Source organism: Elgaria multicarinata, chromosome 5 (genome assembly GCF_023053635.1).
Source record: "Elgaria multicarinata webbii isolate HBS135686 ecotype San Diego chromosome 5, rElgMul1.1.pri, whole genome shotgun sequence".
In the NCBI taxonomy this organism is placed as follows: Eukaryota; Metazoa; Chordata; class Lepidosauria; order Squamata; family Anguidae; genus Elgaria; species Elgaria multicarinata.
In genome coordinates this window covers 72,015,262-72,035,504 of record NC_086175.1, presented here as the reverse complement: position 1 = coordinate 72,035,504, position 20,243 = coordinate 72,015,262, and the positions used below count along the sequence as shown (strand labels likewise).

Below are 20,243 nucleotides of genomic sequence, written 5' to 3'. Positions count from 1 at the left end.
GCAATCAGGCAAGACACTGTAGAGGGCAGGAAATCTAAAATTAGGTTTTACTACCTATAATGGAGGATTTATGGGATAATTTAATTGGCAGTCTTGGGACAGAAACCCAGGGTGGGGGGAACAAAAACATCTTTCTCAATGTACTCTGTGAACCTTTCCTGCAGGGCACTGAAGAATGAAGGCCCTTGGAAATCAGTTTAAAGATGCAGTGTCCCCCTTTTTAGTGCTGGTAGTAAGAAATAGGAGCAGAGGCATTTTATATTGGTCCTCCCTCCCACTTTTTTCCTTTTCAGAAGAAACATTACATTAATTGTTTCTTGTTGCAAACCATGTCTTTAACACGTTGTATAACAAATAGCTCTTGAATAAACAGAAGGTCATAATTCAGTCCCATGCTTTCCTGACATCATAAACCACAAAAGCACGAGCTCAACAGTTTATAAATGGCAGCAAATTGGATTCAGAATTGCATTTGTTCACTCAGTAGCAAACAGCATTGTTTGTTACTTCTGCTAAGCTCTTATGAAAAGCTCTATAATATCCTTTGCAGAGGGTTTTATTCTATAAGATGTTTTAAGAAAAGCAATAACAATAAAGGATTTATGAAGAGATGTTTACTTTTCCTGGGATATATTGTACCACTTTCAGAAAATAAACTCGCAGTCCTCAAGCCAGACATTTTCTCAGTCATCATGATAATTCTGCCACAAAACCCCAACCATGTTATTAATTGCATCTCCGTTGCCATCCTTGACAGCTGACAGATCTGTCCTTACTAAGCTACTGTATGTGATTTGACATATTCCCCACCCCCTGTACCACTGCAACCCACCTGCCCAACCATATAAATATATAAATAAATGGTGCTAATACTAAAAATAACCATTGATTGATCTGTCATAAGTGAACTTCTCTAAAATCGTTTTCAAAAGCAATCAGAACTACCTACCACAATATCATTAATGATGTCTTGCATGCAGTGTTGAAAGTGAGTAGAAATGGACAGCTCTAAAATATTAGCAAAACTTTACAGAGGACTAGGAAAGTATTTCATCTTTAAACATAATAAAGTTTAGAAGTCCCAGATCCCAGTGAGTGCCAAAGTTATAGTTACCCAAGCAAAGGGTTTTTACTACTACAATGTTGATATGTTAGCCTGTGTAATTACATTGTTAGCCTATGTTGGTAGACAAGGAGATTCTATCTTGTTCATTCCATGGTACCAGCATGGCATCAGATTTTCCCCCACACAGAGAATGTTGCAGCAGAAGGAATTAAAAACATCACTGTACCAGATACAATACTGCCATCTTTTCCCTTTTGCACAAAATAGGATTCTGTCGTAACTGCGCTCTCCAAAGCCAAGTAATAAAACTGAACAAACTGAGTTTAATTAATTTGCTTCATGCACTAAAAATTAGTGAATAAGGGTCTTTATCAATTTCCTTTCCTTTCTATAAAATCATTTATGGCCTCTGGTATGTTGGCATCTGGTTGACCACTGTGCTAACAGAATACTGGACTAGATAGGCTTTTAGATGTATCCAGCATGGCTCTTCTTATGATCCTTCTTACCCGGATTATAATATGCTTAGATCATGGGTAGACCCATTTTCATCATAGATGTCTACATTCCCTAATGGCATTCTATAATAATTTAGCAGAATTTATTATTTTCCCCCACATATCAATAGGAAATCATTGGATTTTACACATACACACCATATATATCTGCAAGCCTCCATTTTGTTTTGTTGTTGGTCTTTTCCTCCTATTCCCTACCCTTCAGATGTTAAAAAAACTAACATCACAAACTATGAAACATGTTTCACGATGTCCTTGTTTCCTCATTTTAAAATGTGAAAAACACATGGGCAGTCCAGCACATGGGCAACCATTGCACTGAAACATGTGTCCTCGTACAGTACTCCTTCAAGATTGACCCCACGCATGCAAGAGTGTGCTACACAAAGAGCAGTGGGATTGCTCCACATTGAGTATCCAGGGCTCTACACATATTGTCCCTTGCTGAACTGGGTCTGTAAGTATCTCCACCCCCACCCCACATGCCTTTCATCTCCTACAGTCACCTTGTTGGGGAGAAAGAAGGGCTGACTGCAGTTATTCTCTCCCCACCCCTCATCCCAGTAACAGATTATCAATACTGTCAAAGCTGACAGTGCTGACCATCTGTTGACCAGAGAGATCCCACTGCTGCAAGCAAGAACTCCTATATTTTTGATGTAGAACCATATGCTGCGTTTCATGAAACAGCCTCCATCTGTAACCATCTATGTTTCCATTTCATAGAAGTACTATTCAGAGAGCAATAACTAACCCTTTACAGCTCTATTTCTCTCATCATTTACCCAAATGTGTGTTGTTGTTTTCATGGACTGATTTTCATTTGGAATAAAGGGCACAATAGCAATTTTAAGGCAGCAGCAGGTGGGGGGGGAGGATTCTGCTTTTTTACAAGAGAAAATATATTTAATATTACACAGCTGCACAGTAATACCTTGGCTAGCCTAAGAAAATGATCAGGTTCACATCTGCTCCTTGAAGAACAGCATTTAACATTCTACAGTAGTTGTCAAAACCTTTGCTAAATTACCATTATCCCTAAATAGTGCAATAGTGTTTGATGGAAATATAGCATTTCCTCTCATCAAGGTGTATGTACCCTATGGCCTTTGGGTGCATGGACTGTGCCCTTTATTCAATATTAAATAAAGAAATTCACATTGATTTGTACAAGATTGGTCCAACACTTTCTGAAGCCCAGCAAAGCCCATAGCCACATAAGCAGTGTGATATGCACTTAACCCGATGCTCCAACTTTACAGGTTCTACTTCCATTCTGCTGTTGGGAGGACTACTTTCTTAGGTTCTATAATGCTGGAAAACCCAAGTTTCCCTATATGCTTATAAAGGAAAAGAAATATAGAAATAACCACAGAACATGTGCATTTATTTATTACATTTATATCCTGCCTTTCCTCCAAGAAGCCCAAGGTGGTGTACATGATCCTCCTCCTCTCTGTTTCATCTCCACAACAACATTGTGAGGTAATTTAGGCTAAGAGTCAGTGACTGGCCCAAAGCTACCCAGTGAGCTTCATGGCTGAGTAGCAACTAGAACCCAGATTTCCCGAGTCCCAGTCCAGCACCCTAAGCACTACACCACACTGGCTCATGGAAATGAGAAAGCAGCTATGTGGAATACTTACTTGAGTAGGTGCTTCCCCACACCCTCAAACTTTCAGAGAGTACCACAATATTGCCTCCACTGCCCTATTCTCCTCTGATCACAAGTGAGCAGTTTAGGAAAAGCTCAGTGAAAGACTTCCTTTATCTGTTGCTAGAGTGTATCGGCTAATGTTCTTCAAATTATTTCCCAGTTCTGGCTTCAGGTTTTGAAAAGGCAATAGCCCCTCGCCCTCAGTGAGTCTAACCTCCTCGTGGCCAGCTACTCATAGAATCAGAGAGTTGGAAGGGGCCTACAAGGCCATCGAGTCCAACCCCCTGCTCAATGCAGGAATCAATGTACATGGGGTTCCCTGGTAGTCACCCTTCCAAAAACTGACCAGGCCTAGACCCGCTTAGCTTCATCAAGGTAGCAGCATCCCAAGCCATCACACCAGATAAGCTAGAGACACCAGATATTGTGCCTCATCCTCTTTCTCATCATTGCTGGAGAGGCAGACAAGCAGTGAGCAAGTAGGCCGTGACATCCACTGCTCCGCCTTGTCATCACCACCATTGTCTGGCCAGAGGGAGAGGCCAGACTGTAGCTTGTAAGCAGAGTGCAATGGTGAAGAAGAGGAGCAAGTCCAGGGGCCTCTTTTCAGTGGCCCCCTGCTGGAGTATAGGCCCCTGGCAGGTGCCCGTCTATTGGTGCCACCCCTGTGTCCTCCCACATACATTGATTTGTTAAACAAATTCCTTGCATAAGTAAGCTCTTTGAATATACAAAGGTAGTATGTCAAGGGAAAGGACTTTCGATCAGCCCTTTCTCTGGCATGCAGGTTTTATATGTATAGGAAGTGTTTATGTATGCAAAGCATTCAGACATTACATTCTCACACTTGCAGTTTGAAGTGGTAGCAACATACATATTACATAAGCCTGCCAATTGTCAGATTCAGATCCTGTGGACACCAATATTATTAAAAAGTGCTTCTACAACATATTGGTGCCGCCTATCTCTCAGACCCCGCACTTTCCCTCCCCCAGGGTGGCATTGGGTAATCCCGAGGCTGAGGAGTGAGCGCAAGGTTTCTGGGTGACTATCCAGGGACTGGAGCCACCCCTACCCTCTTCGTGGTGGAAGGCGACCAATCACAGGTCACCTTCCACCAGGCACCGCCTGGCCATGCCACTACTGTGACTCTGGAGTGAGGCGAGGGGCTGTCTTGACGTTGTCTTGTGCATTTTCACCTCGCTCTGGAGGACAAAGTCGAGTTAAGTCCCAAACTTTTTCTCTCCACAGCTTCAGTGGAAAGCCCTGGGATGGGTGCACATTGTAGTGGCAGCGTACAATCAACAGATTATACACTTTCAGAGCATTTAGACAGCCTCCATGACACTCTAGTAACTAGTTGCTAGGATAGTTTGCAAATCAAACATTATTGCATCCAAGGGATTGAAACATCATGGAACACAAAATCTACTTCACTGTTCTAGGCTAGGAGTTCAGAAGTTTAGCCAAATCACACTTGTAACAGAAAGTAGGTATGTAGAAGTCTGGAAGTTCTCCCTTGACAAACTTGAGACACATTCATATGGAGAAGGGTGGGATTTGCAGTGGCAGCCAAAACCATAGCTATGTTTGCAGCATGCCAGTTATAGATGCCTTTGACACACGGTGATATAATAAAGGCACTTCAGAAAGCTGAGATTTGAAACATGTACTGCAAGACACCTTGATAAAATCTGAATATAGAACATGGGGTTCCCCTTATTAGAGTGGCCACCAATCCAATAGTGAGCAAATCAAGTCATAAATGCAATAGTATGGCACACAGCAGATGCTTCTCTTTTAACATTCTTTAAAATAAAAGAAGGGAGAATTTCAGCGGTAGCTGGAAATGTATTTATACTCTAGCAGAATGCACCCCATATAGAAATCAGTCTTCTATGGCTAAAATGTAAGTAAAAGTAAAATCTATTTCAACCATGTTATTGTGGATCTATGGATCTATCCATGGTCATCATCTCATTTACAGTATGCCACAAGCATATGTCATACCAAAGGTATCTTCAGAACAAGCAATATGTGTCTTCTTTTTTAAAAAAAATCCAGACAGACTCAAATTCCACAGCCAAACCAGCCTTCCCCGTGTATGTTGGGACTACAGCCGACACGGCCATTGCCATGCTGGCTGGAAATGATGGGAATTGCAGTCGAACACATCTGGAGGACACCAGACTGGGGAAGGCTGAATCAAGTATAATCCCTTTTCAAATTCAAACTTGCTAATTAGTCTCAGAGCAACAACAACAAAAAGTAACACCAGCTACAGAGCTTCTGAAAGAAACTTTTATAGCATAAATCAAATCTACTTAATATTTCTACAATTACTAAATGAGGATGAGAGGACATCTTCTGGAATATTAGAAAAGACCACAAATAAAGCCTAAAAACATCAAGTTTGACTTCTGCTAAAAACATTTATCTTAGGAAGGTTTGTATCTGTATTGGGAGGGAGGTCCTTAGCAGGGCAAGTAGTAGCTTTGAGGAGGAGCTCAGTTTTCACTGGTAAAGCAGAGCAAGGGTAAAAGAATTAAAACAAAAAACAAAACCCACATCTCCCCGCGATCCAGATCCAGATCGCCCCCTCTTCATGACTGCTATTTGTAAAAGCTTAAAATAGATGGAGATTCATTCAAAAGTTTCCATAGTAATGTGTAGTTTTGCCCTACAAAGGAAAAGTCCTTCAAAGGAAAAATAAAAATAAGGCATTACTGTGAGAAAATCGGTAACCACCAATTTCCTTTTCTGAGGCTACATTACAATCATGTGGAAAAGTGGCTAATCATCTGTCCATTGCCATTTCTACCTCATGAGTTCCCATCCACCCACAAAAGGGAAAATGCTTATTACTGGCTGTTTAGTGACATTTCCACCTTTGTCCTACCCCATCCCACCTCACCCCACTCAGATTGCACATGCATGCACACTTTCCCTTGTTCTATACTTTTCTTTATCAGTATTAGAAGCGTGAATAAGGTACAAGAAGAGCTCTTTAAGCACCATTTTTGGTGGAAAGGCAGGATATTAATTAATTATAATATATAAGATTAAGACAATTGTCAGTAAGATCTAACCCCATGGAGGCAAAGCAGTGGTGCTGGTGCTGCATTTCCTTGTCTTGTTAACTAGCCTTTCTTTTCATCTCTCCCTGGTCACCAAGGCCTTAGCTAGACAAGGGGTTATCCCAGGCTGATACCCGGGATCGCCCCTGTGCATCCAGATGATACACAGGGGATCCGGAGCTCAGGCAGGGATCAACCCTCCCTGTCCCCGGGATAAGTGGCACCACTTTTGGCCTGTTTTTTCCTATGGTCTTGGGCTGAGACCGCGAGCATATGGCCCATTGAAGCAGCTTCTCCCCAGCTTCGCGCGATTACTCGTGCGTATCCGGGAGCCACACACGGGGCGCAGCGCTCCCCAGGAGTGCTGTGCCCATCGAGGGCAGGGTGGGGAGAGCGGGGAAAGTATTATTTTTTTAAAAAAAACCTCACCCTTCATCGCTGGAGCGCTCCTGCACTGCTTCCCCTTTAAAAATTTAAAGAAAAATGGCTGGCACAACGGCTCTTCTCCAGAGCTCGTTGCGCCTCACATGTAAACAAGGGCGAGATCCTGCGATAGTTGAATTGCGGGGTCTCCCCTTGTCCAACCTGAAAGAACAGGTAGGTCTAGCAAAGGCCCAAGACGATCAAATGCAAGACATTCCATCATTTTTCTCCGTACCCAAAAAGTAAATTTGTGAAACCCAATCCATTTTGGGAGCCTGGCATGATGGCAATCCCACTCCATAAAAAGTTCCATTGTTCTGGATGGTCTTCCACTGTGGCCCCAATCCAGAACAAGGTCTTTATGCCTGAATTTTTTTATTGCCAAAAGAGGATTGATTTGTTTAAAAAAAAATCTGGAAATACAGATTGCAAGCATGGCAGAACAATCCAGATTGGGACCACATCGGGGGAAAAGGATTAAAGCCTCCTACCCACCCACCCCTATGCTAGTGTTCCCATTCCAGGTCAGGTCCCCCATGCTAACTTTTGAGTAAGGGAAAAAAAATGTACCTGCTAGCTGCATCTTTTAAGAACTGTATACTCTGTCTCTTGGTGTAGTTGCATTGAGTTAATTGAAAACAGACAAATGAATAAAAGTAATGAGCCACTCATGGTGAAAAACCTTATATACGTCTACTCAAAAGTAAGCCCGATGGAATTCAATTGGACTGATTCTTGAGTAGGCATGATAGGTTTGTGTTGTTAGTCTCTCTTAAACAATAGTGGAGCTATGAAACCTTCAGTCTGTGTGATGATTTATGATGTCATTTCTTCAGGTTCTGCAAGGGCATATGGATTTCATAGCTGCAGTTTCCAATTAGCATTGCATTTAAACCAGTCACTTTGCATATTTTTAGTTTCAGACCATGGCTGTTGTATATTCTTTTTTCAATGTTAGGCATGAAATGTAGTTGGAATTCATTGAACAATTTGAAATCAATCTACAGTTGACTTACTAGTATAGGTTGCCCAAAACAGATGTAAACGAATTATTAATTTTGACCAAATGTCAAAATTACTAAAACTGGAGTTCTTTTCAAAATTGTCTCAAAAGGGTCCTGTCCACAAGTTATGTCTACTTTGCTCAAATCTTGCAAAGTTCCTTTTCCCTCCTTTCTACTCAGTTTTCCAAGAAAAGTGCCTAAGCAAATATGCTATTTTAGTAAGAGTTTAAAAGGCCATTATGGTCAGAAAAATGACTGTGTAAAAATGACACCTTTTTTACTTCACCACTCTATTCACTGCAAGTATTCTGAGTCATGTCTGCTTATTTTAGTGCTCAAAATAGGTCTTTATTACTTTTCATTCCTTTTTAGTTCTGCAGCACCAAAACAGGACTGAGAGAGCTAGATGGACTCCATTCAGTCTCATGCATCATCAAGAGACTTGTTAGCTACATTGCTCTTGCAAAATCTTTACTCCTGGTGATGCTGTAGGAGCCAAAAAGCATACAAGTCGGCATTCGATTCCCAGTTTGAATCTGCAAGGCAGCTAACTAAATAAATCAGCCTTTTATGAGAGAGAGCTGGACAAAGATTTTATTGCATGGAAATCTCTGAGAGACACCTACTCTATGTCTCACACCTCAGCATATACTCTTTGCATTTCTGTTATCTCTTAGGTCTCACCTTATTAATTTGTTTTTCCCCTTCCCTGCACCTAAATCCATCTCTATCTATACCCATGTATGTGCATATTTATTTGTTTGAATTTAATGTGTTATATCCCACCTTTCCATTCAAAACAACTTGCAAGGCAGCATAACATCAAAACATGTGAAAGCATAATAAAACAAAACAAGCACAGCACCAGCAGCAATAAAAACAACATAGCCTGAATAAGGACTCAGAGACCATGAATAGTTAACTACTATCACAAATGTCCTCAAAAATATTTGGGTCTTATACAGGCAATCACTAGTCCTATCTACCTCATGCTTTTAACAGAGTAGGCTTCTTCCTACAAAAGCATATGCCATAATAAACTACTTAGATTGTGCACACAATCCAAGATGACATTTGGAAATGTACAACCCCACATACACTATGGAGTTTGAACAGGAACTGACTGCATGGGATGCCTTGCATTCAAATGCACATCAGCGAAGATGTGCATCCAGATACACATCTAAATCGATCCTGCATGCACTGTTTTCAATCTATTGAAGGAATCCAAACCAGAAAGCTGCTTCTGCTTTTATCTCCCTTGCTAGGGAGAGATAGGATAAAACGGTGTATGTGTTGCAACCTTAGGTGTTTTTTTTTTATAAAAACAACAACAACCCAGATTTAAATACCTATTTCTAGAGGCCTGATAATTTCCGATGCAGACTATCTAAAAGTGTTTAGCAAAAATATTAGTATTGTCACCCAAACTCTAACTTACAGAGAAATCCTTTGGTACCTGGGAGAGCATCCTAGGGACAGTAGGTCCTAATCCACACCAGCCGTTTATTCCAGAATACTATTGAGGTCATCCCTACTGTGCCACAAGACACACAGCTGATCCCATGGTGATCTAGGGATGAACTCTCCGTTTTCCCAGGATATCGATGACAGCTTTTTCCCTGCTCTCACAAAAATCCTGAGGTGCACAGCTAGTGTACCCTCCACGCACGAAGCTGTTGCAGTTCCTCACGAGTAGTGGGGCTCAGCAAACCAGCAACCAGCTGTGCAGAGAGAGCCCATGGGTATTGGGGTGAGGGGAAGAGCATTGTCAACTCTGCTCCTGCACAACAGCCAGGAGTCGTTAAAACAACAACATGGCTCTCCTTAAATTGCGGGCAAACTCACTGGTGTGTGACCCATGAGGGACGATCGCCTAAGCAGAAAACTTTGTGATCATCCCTCCACCCTCTTGAAAGGTCTCTAGGTGTAGATGAGCCCTAGCATATGTCAGATTTCCCCTCCCAAGTCCATAATAGACTGACCTTGAGAGGGGGAATCCAATAACGGGCCATTCACCCTCCCTCTTGCAATGGCCATAGAAAGCATTGCAGCATCAACCTCAGAAGACCCTGGAGGGGTCAAAAAGGGAGCAGGATGGCAGGCATGGAGGGGAGAGGAGAGGTCAGGGTCCTCAGGATCATATGGCTTCTCCATCACTGTCCACAACAAGATAGGTCAGCTAGATGAGCTTAGAGGCCCATCTAGATTAAATATTTTTTATTAAGGAGGAATGGGAAGCGATCATCCTCCTCCAGCCCTGCCTAGATTTTGACAGCAGGGCACAGGAGAGAAGAGGGTGCCCTCTCTCTATAAACAGAGCAATCCATAAGATTTCTCTTTTAGCCACCTTGTAAGTCAAATCTAGTAGGTCTGTAATTCTTGAATGCACAACAAGCTCTGACTTTACTCCAGTGAACTTTAATATTTTTGTAATTCAAATCAAGATTGTTTAGCAGTTCGTTTATATTTTATGTACATTCGACATGGCTAAGTATCTAAACTCTGCCATCTTTGCATATGCTCAAATGGTGATTGCTGTAACTCTACTTTCCAAAGGAAATGAAAAAGTCCCATTCAAATCACACAGGTGTACACAATGATTTTAATATAATTCTTTAGTCACTGACTTCTTCTCCTTGACAACTTTATCAGAAAATTAAGCAAAATGCCATCTCTCTCTCTCTCTCTCTCCCCTCAGTGACATGCATGAGCAAAGTTTGAAAATGTGTAATAACAGAAAAATTCTGTCCAAATTTATAATATTAGACCCATACCTCATTGAGCAAATTATGACAACAGGGCCAGTTTGCCCATCATGAAAAAATATGAGGTTCGCTGCTTAATTAATAAAATGTCTGACCTAAAGAATTTAAATATCCAGAAAGCTCAAATTGTCATGAAAAGAATCAGAGATTTATCATTTTTGTATTTTAGCAGCTTTATAATGCAGTCCTATCCATATTTGCTCAAAAGAAAATCTATTATGTTCAATACGCATGTTTAGCATTGCAGCCTTAATGACTGTGCTATTAAACTGCAATAAGTGAATATTAAAATAATATCTTTACATGAAATATACCTCATAACTCTGAAGGAATAGGTCCTTTGGATTTTGTACAAGATAAGTAGCAAGGCTGCTATCCTGAAAGCTCTTTTAAAAGAGTGTTCTGGAATTTGTCACTGCCCTGCTCCTGCCCTGACAGCAGTTCCTTGGTCTCTGTCACAGGCCCTTTCTGAAGTCCCCTCAACTTTTAGGAGAAGCTTGTCAAGTGACACTGAGGGAGAAGGGTATGCCATCAGAAAGAGCCCTAATGTGCATGTGCAGCTTCGGCGTGGCCCTCTGGATCAATTTTTTCTTGAAGTATATTTTTTCTTGTTAAAAACAAGTTATGCTGGAAAAGAGTTCCATCTGATGCAAGCAAAATTCAACAATAATATATTTCCAGTAGCAAATCTCCACTTTTAAAATTAAAACCCTGGCACAGAAAATGTAACTTGGGCTGGGGGAAGCCCTTTAGGATGCAATCACAAACAAGGAAATTCCACTGAAATTAATTGGAGTTTTTGCTTTCATTCAAATATCTTATGGGACCCAAACTTTTGGCAAAGTCATTCCTGTTTATTCTAGATCAAGTATCCTTTTAGTTCCCCAGTTAATATGAAAAATGCTAGACTCGAGGGGATATTTTATTTTATTTTTTATTTTAGATACACATTCATGACAATTGTTGCACACACACGCACACGCACACACACACACACACACATCATTCTAAATGTATAAGCAACAAGTTAAATGCAGTTTACAACAAATAAATTCACAACACACTATTTAGATATATAACCTCTAATCCCCCTTGCCTACTTTTTAACTTACATTTATATTTAGCCAAGTAATTTTAGGCTGCCAACTCTGTACCTACAATAGTCTTACTATATGTTACCAGTCAGCATATTTTTTAAAAAAATCCTCTCCTATTCTGCATTTTTAGAGAAAGCCAAGCTTAATGTGAGTTTATAAAGGCCATACAAAAATAACTTCCAGTGGATTCTAATATACATCACTGAGACTGCAATCCTATTCTCAGTTACCTTGGAGCGTGCCCCATTGCATTCAGAAGGACATACTTCTAAATAGACATGTATAGGATTGCACTGTGAGTGTTCTGCCTTGATCAGTACAAATTAGGATTACAGTAAGGTGGGAGCACCAATATGGTTCTGCACCCGAGTTGGTTCCCTGATAAACAAGGACTAAAGCATCACCTGATGAACCCCAGCTATGAGAAATAACTTTACGCTATATGTTGGAAATATCCTGCTGATGTTTATATTATGAAAGTTAAAATCTCTTTGAATAAGCAGGTGTGAAAGATACCATAAATTGTGTGGTATAAAAACCTGTGCTGTAAGACTAGACCACTAAAGTCAATGAAGTATATGGCCTTAGCTAGACCTAAGGATTATCCCAGGCAAATGGAGAGATCGTCCCTGCCTGCTCCCAGGATCCCCTGTGTGTCATCTGGATGCACAGGGATGATCCCGGGACAATCTCGGGATATAGGCCTGGTCTAGCCATGGCCTATGACGCAGGCTTTAGGAGGAGTTGAATATGGTCCAGGCAGACATCTCATGTATTAGGGTGACCATATGAAAAGGAGGACAGGGCTTCTGTATCTTTAACAGTTGCATAGAAAAGGAAATTTCAGCAGGTGTCATTTGTATATATGGAGAATCTGGTGACATTTCCTCTTCATCACAGCAGTTAAAGCTGCAGGAGTTTTACTAGAGTGACCATATTTAAAAGAGGGCAGAACACCTGCAGCTTTAACTGTTGTGATGAAGAGGAAATATCACCAGGTTCTCCATATATACAAATGACACCTGCAGAAATTCCCTTTTCAATACAACTGTTAAAGATACAGGAGCCCTGTCCTCCTTTTTATATGGTCACCCTACATGTATGCAATTTCCAAGGGACAGTCCAATGGGTGCATGATCAAGTCTTCAGCCCTCAACTTGCTTATTCTAGAAAAACCCCACAGATTCAAGAGGTTGGGAGATGCTATTCCAGAGTCACAATATGATAGACTGAGGCTTGTCTGCATTTTTACTCTTAATTATTGTGAAACTTTATACTAAAAGGGATAATCAGACAAGCATTTTATAGCACGCTCATTACTGGGCACTCATGGATTTTCGCGGGTCCTGTTCACGACACCATCCATCTCCCACTTTTTCTGGCCATCTTCTAGAAAAAGAAAGACCCCAATAAATCCAATTTATTTTTAGAGGTGGAACTTGCTGCAATCTCCTGCTGCGTGCAGGAGAAGCAGCGTGACAAAAATGTCCACTGAATGGGCCACGTGGTCATTGTTTACTTCCTCTTTCTTCTATGTGAGAAAGAGGAAGTATTGTGCAACAGAAGTGGGAGCAGAGAAGCGATGGTAGGGAACCATGATTTCCCCTCTCATCTGATGAAAGTCAAAGTGTTTCTGAAAGTGTGTGCTTTCAGTGTGTGTGTGTCTGTGTGTTTAGATGTTTTTGAATTAAACAACTCTGCCATCTCATACTTCAGGTCACAATGGGCAGTACCCATTAATTTCACATGAAAATAACAAAAACATATCCAAACCCTACCCACTAAAAATACTAAAAAGCATCTAGGCTAACTTAAAAGTAAGCTCCACTTAACTCAATGGGATTTACTTCTGAGTAGACATATACAGGATTGTGCTATTAAGATAGCACATTGTTTTAACTGTTTTAACTACTTTTATTGCTTTTAAATTATATATTGTTTTAACTTGGATCATGGTTTAATTTGTTTTTAACTGTATATATTTATTGTTTTATACTGTATGTTTTTATCTGTACGCTGCTCTGAGATCTTAATGATATAGGGCGGGATATAAATGTTTTAAATAAATAAATAAATATTGCTCAGCCAAAAATTATCAGATGAGAACTTTCAACTCAAATGGGGGAATAAAAGGGCAAAGGGGAGTGAAATCACACTTTGTTGCTATTACTTCTGCCAGCAGCAAGGACAACTCTTCAAAGCCATTGCCCCTTTCCCCCCAAGATGGTAGCCAGCATCTTCCAGAAACAGGTTTCTCTGTGCCAGTAAACTCCACCATTTCACATTTTGTTACACTAAAAGATCACTGAATATCACCCATGAACATGGCCTGTGGGGGAGGGGGGGGGCGGGATTCAACACAGCCCTAGTTTGATTTTGAACCTGATAGAATTTTATACTAGGGTTGGTATGCCAGTCAATCTGGTTATATATGATCAGTTTACCAGTCAATTGCCTATTATTGGGCCACAGTCAAATATTGTACAATATTGCAAGATTGCTACTGTGCAGATGAGAGCTTTCGTATACAAGAAATTTATACTGTCATCTGTTAGCAAGGGCAGAAATAAGGGCAGCTTGCCCACATGTCCAGCTGCAGCATCAGGAACAAACTCAGAAGCAGAGCAAAGCTTCTCCCAATGGCTATCTCCAGACAGGAACTCAACATCAGTGGCAAAGGCCATTGTCTAATGAACAGAGCTTCAGGCTAAGGCCAGGAAGACCAAGGTTCAAAACCTTACTCGGCAAGGTAACATTGAGCCAATCACACTGTCCTACCCTAATCTACCTCACAGTGTTGTTGTGTGGGAATTGATGTATGTCACCATCAGCTTCTTGTAAGAACAGCAGAATAAATAAAAATAAATAAATAAATCATTTCATTTGTTCAAGTGAATATCATTTCACAGTAACTGCTCTCCTATTTGTTTTTTGGTTATTGGTATAATTATCTGATCTGTTGATGATTATCTTCTTTGTTATTCTCATTAATACTTGAGTTAATACTTGACCATTATTGGACAATCGTTGATCAGCCAATTGACCAATCAAAAGTCCAATCCTATTTTAAAATACAAAAGAAAATTACAGCTGTTGGAGCTCATCTACTAAATGTTTTTCAGATTTCTTATTCAAACTAATATAGATTACTTGCAAAACCAGGTGACATCAATGCAGTCCTACAGGAAGAGAATATTCTTCGCCATCTCATATAATGATGGGAATATATTGCATTTCAGTTTTAGTATTCATTCAGACTATCAAGAAATTAAGGTTTTTAATCAATAAACTGTATTATTTTTAGGCTCCCATGCCCTCTTACCTGGGAGTAAGACCCACTGAACTCAAGAAGTAACTATGCATAGGATTACATTGTTAATCAATTAAATTACAGTATCTCAGCAAAAGTACTATTTTGAGACGAACTCATCAGTCTTACTTGACTAAACAAGAAAGGCAAATATATTATTCAGAAAATAATTTGAAATATGCTATCTAAATCAAGGGACACATGTGGATTACTTAGAACAAAGCCATAAGCGTTATTATAGGAGATGACACTAATTAAATCATGACAACAAAGAATGTTTCGAACCTGCAATTTAGTGAATTAACTGATTGTACTGATGAATCTGTTCAGCCTTTAATATTAAATAACAACTTTCCAACAGCAATATTAATTGTGAACTTTGTCACTATCTGTGGTTTTTTTAACATATAATACGTCACCGCTGTGCACTGAAAATACTAAATGCAACTTCTGCTCAAAGGATTTCAAGGGGAGGAATTGAAATTCTGCTAGAGGTATATAAGAAATGATATTAAGGTCCAAAGTGATTAAAGTGAAGAAGCAAAATCAAGTATAATGGAAAATAGCAAAATTCTCAAATAAAAAGCTAATTACATTTGGAACTTAACAATGCAGACCATTTATGCAATCGTTGCAACATGTGATTCTATCTTATACTACAGGATTTGTTTAACTTTGGAGAACAGATCTGATTTTAAAAAATGATGTGTAAGCTATTCAAAGCTGTAACCTCTCAAATATTTATTGAGCTTTCTCTCATTCAAGGAATCCTTCATGCATTCTGCCCTTCCCCTTACACTAAGATTCAATTTGTGTAAGGAAAATGTCCTGTATGGTGGCACAAACAGTGCTAGCTTGCTGACCATTATTTACCTAAGACAACAAATAAGAGAATTGCCTTCTTTTAAAGTACTGACAAGTTCATAACAGTTTTCTTGCTTTGTCTATTTCCTTCCCGAAATAGACAAAAATGTCCTGACCAGGATAAGATGGAGTTTCTTTCTGAAGGCAGAAATAAATGCATTCATTTCATTATTCTAACCTAGGTTAATAATAGTATATTCACATACAAGGTAAAAACATGTTCATGGGATTTTTGGTTGGTTCTTTATCTGAACTCAAAGCACTCTTTGTCTGCTCCATTTGCTTCAAACAAACCATAGATGTGTGCTTATAGGGTTAAAACTAAGGAATGTGACAGTTCTCCATGTGCAGTCTATAGACCTAACTGTTCCACTTTCCCTGGTGGGGCTCCAAACTACATGAAAACAATGCAGCACACAAACTACTATTCTGACACTGAAGGTTTTGTTAACTTTACAGAATGCTATTTAGACCAGAATGACTTTTTATTTTAAAAGTAGCAATTACTGTACTATAGGTTCCTAGTGAATACAATCATGAATAGGCCTTTGCTGACTTTACCACATACTGAGAGTCTCTGATAAAATGATGATTTATGTTTACTTGACAATCACCTGATCACAGAAATTAATTTCCTGCATCTGAGTGTGCCATTTGCACACCTACCAAAACCAAATCTGAGCCTCGTTCATTACATTACTTCAAATATTTAAAGGTCTCTTTACCTTGGACAGGGTTGTGCACATTTGAAAGGCACCATTGTATCAAATAATTGAATGATATGCTATAGTAACCTACAAAGAACATTTTAAAAAAATCAGTGCACAGAATAGGAGTAAGAGTGATGGGAAGTGGGATGGTGGATAGTAAATTGAATTAAGTACGTTTAAGTGATAGTATTAAATGAGTGAAACTACAGTGACAAAAGAACACATATTTACTAGTTCAAATAAAATCCAACAGTCATTCTGAAAGTTCGAAACTTTCCAAAATGTGAAACTTTCCAAAATGTGAAAATAGTAAGAATTGTGATACATGGATGTAGATATCTACAAAATCATATAACGTTTTCATATTTAGCTTTATTAAATGATCTTGCATTAGTTTTAAAGAAAAATGTATGGCTGAGCGGGGCGGGGGAGAGAGGAGATGGGATTTGAACACTGGGAGGAATTAATGAGGAAAAACCAGGTAATAATTTCAAAAGTGCAGGGTGTTCTTTACCACTTCACGTGTGGCAAAATGAATGGGTAAATGGTGTGTTTTTCATAGCTGTCTTCAATATGACCCAAACATGTGTAACTGTGCCTTTTCTCAAAAACTATATTCAGATTATTATTTTTAAAAAGTAAAAAAAAGTAAAGTATGTCTTCCACAAACCACCATCGAAGCACCTTAGCAAGTGGTATTACCAAGAGAAAAAGTGATAGGAGGTCTGATTAAAAGCAGAGAAGGCTACAAGTACATCGAGGAAGCTCACAGCTTTTAGGATTCAGTACAATAACACAAACTATAAAGGATTGTCTTGTTCTACGTTTCCTGGTTTGTGGAACTACCAGATTTCAAGTTATCACAGTGTGTTTGCTGTCCTGTTCTTCTTTCCCTTTCCTGCTCCAACTTTCACCTCTTTCCTTCAGGGCCAACATTTTGGGCAACTGCCCCCCTTCCTGCTCCCCCCACCTCACAGACTCCTTGCTTTATTCAGAATGCTACAGAAACTTTAGAACCCAAAGGCAGCATCCGAAAATGCACCAGGACGAAATTCCAGAACCTCCGCTTATAAGCCTATTATTTTCAGTTCCCAAATCCCTATAGCGTCATATCTTTACTGGGCCAACTCCAAGATCATTTTCGTGATCTTTGAGTTGGCCTAATAAAGGTATTGCCCTCTATGGATTTTGGAATTTTGCTGACGGCTAACACGGCTGCCTTTTGTTTTAGGGCTTATTTTTAGGCTCAATTTTGCGGGATGTAGTACAGCAAAGAGTGCCTCTGGGCTTATGCAGAGTGCCTTTCCCTCTCTCCACCTCCCACCCTCTCCGAAAGGTCCAGGCGGGCATCCACCCTGGCTCTGGCTCTCTCTCTCTCTCGCTCGCTCGCTCTCGCTCTCGCTCTCTCTCTCCCCCACACGACAATCGCCACAGCTGGAGTCTCCCACACGAAGCCTCCTGGGCGCTCAGCGGCTGTTCAGCAATCCAAAGAGCCCACCCAGCGGTGGGCGCAAAGGCGCTCGTCCTTTCCTCAGGTCTTGCGGCGCCCTCGAAACTTCTCCCCCATTTGGGAGCGGCGTTCCAACGCAGGCGACGAAGCGCGCCCAGGAGTCGCCCGCCAGGCGCGGCAGCCTCTCCTTCAGCCGCCGCACACTCCACTTGGCCGCCCAGCTGCTGAGGCAGCCGGGGCCGCCGGCGGGCTCCCTCACGCCCACGCCCACCTGCCGGCAGAGCGACGGCTGCTCGTTCTCCCCTACGGAACAGCCCTCGAGGGAAAGACTCACCTCCCCGAAGCTGAGGGGCCGCCAGCGCGGGCCCGGCGACTGGAGGGCGAGGAAGGCTGCCGGCCGACGGAGCGGTGCCCGTCCCGTCCACCACCGGCTCTGGCTCACGAAAGGGCTCAGCCCCGAGCGGCGGCTCCGGCCTCCGAGCGCCTCTTTCCGCCGCCAATCATGGCTCGGCGAGCGCAAATCGTCGCCCCTACACGGCAAGCCCCCCTTGCGCGCGGAGGTCTCACCTCCCCCAGCGGTCAGGCCTCCAGAGGTGGCGGAAGAAGAAGAAGGACAACAACAACCAGAAGAAGAAGAAGAAGAAGGAGCAGAAACGCCACACGCGCGAGGCGGCGGCGGCGGCGGCGCCTGTATTTACTCAGCGTAGGCTGCGTGTGGGTGCGAGCCGGCTCCATTCAAATCCACGGGAGTTTGGCCATTGGCTTCGGTGGGAGGTGGCTTGCGCGCCCAGAAGCTGATGGGCTCTCAGTCACCACCATTCCTGTGGCTAGAGGGGAAGGGGCTCTAGAGCGGATCCCTGACTCACACGTGGAAGCGGAGACGGCGATCGCAGAAAGAGCGACCTCGGCAGGGAAGGTTTTTGTTTTGTTTTGTTTCTTCCGCTTCTATTGAACAAGGGATAACACTTTTTTTAAAAAAAAACAAGAACAATTTTTAAAAACGAAACAAAAAAAGCTTGCCGGTTTGGTTTTTTTAACCACTCATCCGAGAATATTTAACTTTAAACACCCTGATGATAGAAGGATGGACGTGACGCCACAGTGAAAAGAAAAAGAAAAGAAAAAATGACTTCAAAGAGAGAGACTAGAGTGAAAAAGATCCAACTTTTCAATAGCTAACAAAAGCTGACAAAGTTTGGAGCGAAAAGGGGGGGGGAGTAAAGGTTCAAGGAGATTCAGAAGAAAGAGAAGCCTCCCAAATCTAGTCATCGACTTATTCTTGCTACAGACCTGAGAGCAGAACCTGTCTGGGAGAGAGGAAGGTGTAGAGACTGCAAAGGCTGAAAATGCACAGCAGAGCTTGGTGCTGACGCGCACTTACGGGAGAGGAAGTCCTATTAAACGCCCGGTGGGGCTTAGTTCTGAGGAGACGGTGTTTGGGGATCGCGCCGGCGGACACAGCACAGCCCGATTTCAAACACATGTATTTGGAGCGACCAGCTGGGTTGTAGAAATGGATTCAGTTTGATCCCGAACATCTGACTTCTCACAGCTAGGGAAACCAACGCACAGGCAGTGCGCAGAGAAAGCTCGATTTGTAAACAACAAAGTTCGCCAAGACCTTATGAAAGTCTGGAATCTGTCAGATTTTAACCACCACCACTACTACAAGAACTATAGCGCTGAGAAGCTGGATGTTTGTAATGTGTGTGTGTGTGGGGGGGGTGTCTTACCGTGGTGCGTCTGCTCCCATGATCCTTGCCATTGTACTTTCCTTTGCAGAACAGTTTTGTTCAACAAACCCCATTCATTTGTTGCTGTTCTCACTCCTGGTCTGGAGTCCTGAAAACGACCTTCTTCTCCACCCCCCTCCCCCTTTCCCCTCTTCTGCTCTGAATCCCAGCTACGAATCCCGACTGACAGTGAGACAGACACCAGGGCGAGCTTGCAAAGGAGAAACTCGAGTAGTCCTTTAATTAAAAAACTAGCGACTAAAAGTGGCTTGGTTTCTTTTCTTTTTAAAAGCAGAGTTACATAATGTATTAATTGGTTGCTATTAACGCACTTTTATTGAGCATAGCGCACAGAAGTTTGATTGTAAGTGAGGAGTGTTTTCAATGAAAGTGGAGTTATTTTAGCTGCAGACATGTTTACATTTCTGTGGTTTAGTCTATAACTTTCTCTTTTTCTTGCTTCAGAATTCTGCTCCATGAAGCAAAACCCTTAGCTCCCAGACATTCCAAAAAGTCTGCCAAAATAACGGGGGGGGGGGGAATCACGCACACACAGAGACCCCCAA

General features: G+C 41.5%; 1 protein-coding gene across 1 annotated transcript in view; it reads right to left on the bottom strand.

Annotated features, from left to right (window-relative positions):
• ERG (ETS transcription factor ERG) overlaps positions 1-18,353 on the bottom strand; it is a 176,082-nt gene extending 157,729 nt beyond the window's left edge. The window contains exon 1 of the mRNA XM_063126625.1: positions 18,279-18,353. The gene's annotated coding sequence lies outside the window, so the exon portion shown is untranslated. The remainder of the gene's footprint in view (positions 1-18,278) is intronic.
• Between the last annotated feature and the right edge of the window lie 1,890 nt (positions 18,354-20,243).